The sequence below is a fragment of the Haematobia irritans genome, unplaced genomic scaffold (assembly GCF_050003625.1).
Source record: "Haematobia irritans isolate KBUSLIRL unplaced genomic scaffold, ASM5000362v1 scaffold_13, whole genome shotgun sequence".
NCBI classification, from domain to species: domain Eukaryota; kingdom Metazoa; phylum Arthropoda; class Insecta; order Diptera; family Muscidae; genus Haematobia; species Haematobia irritans.
Window position 1 is genome coordinate 154,692 of NW_027445720.1, and position 5,441 is coordinate 160,132.

Sequence of the window (5,441 nt, forward strand, 5' to 3'; positions counted from 1 at the left end):
GATATAGCCCTGGCTGTCCGTCCGTCGTTGTTATCTATTTGAGTTGATGTTCAAACGACAGAAGTCGCAATTTTTATCCGATCTTCATGAAATTTGGCAGGATAGGATGCTCTTTTAGCATAGAAGAACGCTATAGAGATTTTGGGAAAATCAGATAACATTTTTGTATCGCTTGATTAGCATAAACAATTACGTTATTATCGGCATTTATTAATTGATTTTATTGTAATTTGCCGCCTATTCATATCGTAATTTCTGCTTTGTTATTCTTCTTTGGTCATATTCTTTGTGTTTTTAACAAACAGTGTTGCCATTTCCAATCAGAAATTGGTAAAAATGGCATTTTTATGGCGGTTATCGTGAATAAAGCCATATGTGTGTTAGGGTATAATAAAATTGTGTTGTTTAAGAATCTGATGACCACAACTAGTTGCCCTCGAGTCCAAATTGTTAATCGATGGATCGATTCGAAATCACCCGTTGAATCGATATAGCCCTGGCTGTCCGTCCGTCGTTGTTATCTATTTGAGTTGATGTTCAAACGACAGAAGTCGCAATTTTTATCCGATCTTCATGAAATTTGGCAGGATAGGATGCTCTTTTAGCATAGAAGAACGCTATAGAGATTTTGGGAAAATCAGATAACATTTTTGTATCGCTTGATTAGCATAAAAAATTACGTTATTATCGGCATTTATTAATTGATTTTATTGTAATTTGCCGCCTATTCATATCGTAATTTCTGCTTTGTTATTCTTCTTTGGTCATATTCTTTGTGTTTTTAACAAACAGTGTTGCCATTTCCAATCAGAAATTGGTAAAAATGGCATTTTTATGGCGGTTATCGTGAATAAAGCCATATGTGTGTTAGGGTATAATAAAATTGTGTTGTTTAAGAATCTGATGACCACAACTAGTTGCCCTCGAGTCCAAATTGTTAATCGATGGATCGATTCGAAATCACCCGTTGAATCGATATAGCCCTGGCTGTCCGTCCGTCGTTGTTATCTATTTGAGTTGATGTTCAAACGACAGAAGTCGCAATTTTTATCCGATCTTCATGAAATTTGGCAGGATAGGATGCTCTTTTAGCATAGAAGAACGCTATAGAGATTTTGGGAAAATCAGATAACATTTTTGTATCGCTTGATTAGCATAAACAATTACGTTATTATCGGCATTTATTAATTGATTTTATTGTAATTTGCCGCCTATTCATATCGTAATTTCTGCTTTGTTATTCTTCTTTGGTCATATTCTTTGTGTTTTTAACAAACAGTGTTGCCATTTCCAATCAGAAATTGGTAAAAATGGCATTTTTATGGCGGTTATCGTGAATAAAGCCATATGTGTGTTAGGGTATAATAAAATTGTGTTGTTTAAGAATCTGATGACCACAACTAGTTGCCCTCGAGTCCAAATTGTTAATCGATGGATCGATTCGAAATCACCCGTTGAATCGATATAGCCCTGGCTGTCCGTCCGTCGTTGTTATCTATTTGAGTTGATGTTCAAACGACAGAAGTCGCAATTTTTATCCGATCTTCATGAAATTTGGCAGGATAGGATGCTCTTTTAGCATAGAAGAACGCTATAGAGATTTTGGGAAAATCAGATAACATTTTTGTATCGCTTGATTAGCATAAACAATTACGTTATTATCGGCATTTATTAATTGATTTTATTGTAATTTGCCGCCTATTCATATCGTAATTTCTGCTTTGTTATTCTTCTTTGGTCATATTCTTTGTGTTTTTAACAAACAGTGTTGCCATTTCCAATCAGAAATTGGTAAAAATGGCATTTTTATGGCGGTTATCGTGAATAAAGCCATATGTGTGTTAGGGTATAATAAAATTGTGTTGTTTAAGAATCTGATGACCACAACTAGTTGCCCTCGAGTCCAAATTGTTAATCGATGGATCGATTCGAAATCACCCGTTGAATCGATATAGCCCTGGCTGTCCGTCCGTCGTTGTTATCTATTTGAGTTGATGTTCAAACGACAGAAGTCGCAATTTTTATCCGATCTTCATGAAATTTGGCAGGATAGGATGCTCTTTTAGCATAGAAGAACGCTATAGAGATTTTGGGAAAATCAGATAACATTTTTGTATCGCTTGATTAGCATAAACAATTACGTTATTATCGGCATTTATTAATTGATTTTATTGTAATTTGCCGCCTATTCATATCGTAATTTCTGCTTTGTTATTCTTCTTTGGTCATATTCTTTGTGTTTTTAACAAACAGTGTTGCCATTTCCAATCAGAAATTGGTAAAAATGGCATTTTTATGGCGGTTATCGTGAATAAAGCCATATGTGTGTTAGGGTATAATAAAATTGTGTTGTTTAAGAATCTGATGACCACAACTAGTTGCCCTCGAGTCCAAATTGTTAATCGATGGATCGATTCGAAATCACCCGTTGAATCGATATAGCCCTGGCTGTCCGTCCGTCGTTGTTATCTATTTGAGTTGATGTTCAAACGACAGAAGTCGCAATTTTTATCCGATCTTCATGAAATTTGGCAGGATAGGATGCTCTTTTAGCATAGAAGAACGCTATAGAGATTTTGGGAAAAGCAGATAACATTTTTGTATCGCTTGATTAGCATAAACAATTACGTTATTATCGGCATTTATTAATTGATTTTATTGTAATTTGCCGCCTATTCATATCGTAATTTCTGCTTTGTTATTCTTCTTTGGTCATATTCTTTGTGTTTTTAACAAACAGTGTTGCCATTTCCAATCAGAAATTGGTAAAAATGGCATTTTTATGGCGGTTATCGTGAATAAAGCCATATGTGTGTTAGGGTATAATAAAATTGTGTTGTTTAAGAATCTGATGACCACAACTAGTTGCCCTCGAGTCCAAATTGTTAATCGATGGATCGATTCGAAATCACCCGTTGAATCGATATAGCCCTGGCTGTCCGTCCGTCGTTGTTATCTATTTGAGTTGATGTTCAAACGACAGAAGTCGCAATTTTTATCCGATCTTCATGAAATTTGGCAGGATAGGATGCTCTTTTAGCATAGAAGAACGCTATAGAGATTTTGGGAAAATCAGATAACATTTTTGTATCGCTTGATTAGCATAAAAAATTACGTTATTATCGGCATTTATTAATTGATTTTATTGTAATTTGCCGCCTATTCATATCGTAATTTCTGCTTTGTTATTCTTCTTTGGTCATATTCTTTGTGTTTTTAACAAACAGTGTTGCCATTTCCAATCAGAAATTGGTAAAAATGGCATTTTTATGGCGGTTATCGTGAATAAAGCCATATGTGTGTTAGGGTATAATAAAATTGTGTTGTTTAAGAATCTGATGACCACAACTAGTTGCCCTCGAGTCCAAATTGTTAATCGATGGATCGATTCGAAATCACCCGTTGAATCGATATAGCCCTGGCTGTCCGTCCGTCGTTGTTATCTATTTGAGTTGATGTTCAAACGACAGAAGTCGCAATTTTTATCCGATCTTCATGAAATTTGGCAGGATAGGATGCTCTTTTAGCATAGAAGAACGCTATAGAGATTTTGGGAAAATCAGATAACATTTTTGTATCGCTTGATTAGCATAAACAATTACGTTATTATCGGCATTTATTAATTGATTTTATTGTAATTTGCCGCCTATTCATATCGTAATTTCTGCTTTGTTATTCTTCTTTGGTCATATTCTTTGTGTTTTTAACAAACAGTGTTGCCATTTCCAATCAGAAATTGGTAAAAATGGCATTTTTATGGCGGTTATCGTGAATAAAGCCATATGTGTGTTAGGGTATAATAAAATTGTGTTGTTTAAGAATCTGATGACCACAACTAGTTGCCCTCGAGTCCAAATTGTTAATCGATGGATCGATTCGAAATCACCCGTTGAATCGATATAGCCCTGGCTGTCCGTCCGTCGTTGTTATCTATTTGAGTTGATGTTCAAACGACAGAAGTCGCAATTTTTATCCGATCTTCATGAAATTTGGCAGGATAGGATGCTCTTTTAGCATAGAAGAACGCTATAGAGATTTTGGGAAAATCAGATAACATTTTTGTATCGCTTGATTAGCATAAACAATTACGTTATTATCGGCATTTATTAATTGATTTTATTGTAATTTGCCGCCTATTCATATCGTAATTTCTGCTTTGTTATTCTTCTTTGGTCATATTCTTTGTGTTTTTAACAAACAGTGTTGCCATTTCCAATCAGAAATTGGTAAAAATGGCATTTTTATGGCGGTTATCGTGAATAAAGCCATATGTGTGTTAGGGTATAATAAAATTGTGTTGTTTAAGAATCTGATGACCACAACTAGTTGCCCTCGAGTCCAAATTGTTAATCGATGGATCGATTCGAAATCACCCGTTGAATCGATATAGCCCTGGCTGTCCGTCCGTCGTTGTTATCTATTTGAGTTGATGTTCAAACGACAGAAGTCGCAATTTTTATCCGATCTTCATGAAATTTGGCAGGATAGGATGCTCTTTTAGCATAGAAGAACGCTATAGAGATTTTGGGAAAATCAGATAACATTTTTGTATCGCTTGATTAGCATAAACAATTACGTTATTATCGGCATTTATTAATTGATTTTATTGTAATTTGCCGCCTATTCATATCGTAATTTCTGCTTTGTTATTCTTCTTTGGTCATATTCTTTGTGTTTTTAACAAACAGTGTTGCCATTTCCAATCAGAAATTGGTAAAAATGGCATTTTTATGGCGGTTATCGTGAATAAAGCCATATGTGTGTTAGGGTATAATAAAATTGTGTTGTTTAAGAATCTGATGACCACAACTAGTTGCCCTCGAGTCCAAATTGTTAATCGATGGATCGATTCGAAATCACCCGTTGAATCGATATAGCCCTGGCTGTCCGTCCGTCGTTGTTATCTATTTGAGTTGATGTTCAAACGACAGAAGTCGCAATTTTTATCCGATCTTCATGAAATTTGGCAGGATAGGATGCTCTTTTAGCATAGAAGAACGCTATAGAGATTTTGGGAAAAGCAGATAACATTTTTGTATCGCTTGATTAGCATAAACAATTACGTTATTATCGGCATTTATTAATTGATTTTATTGTAATTTGCCGCCTATTCATATCGTAATTTCTGCTTTGTTATTCTTCTTTGGTCATATTCTTTGTGTTTTTAACAAACAGTGTTGCCATTTCCAATCAGAAATTGGTAAAAATGGCATTTTTATGGCGGTTATCGTGAATAAAGCCATATGTGTGTTAGGGTATAATAAAATTGTGTTGTTTAAGAATCTGATGACCACAACTAGTTGCCCTCGAGTCCAAATTGTTAATCGATGGATCGATTCGAAATCACCCGTTGAATCGATATAGCCCTGGCTGTCCGTCCGTCGTTGTTATCTATTTGAGTTGATGTTCAAACGACAGAAGTCGCAATTTTTATCCGATCT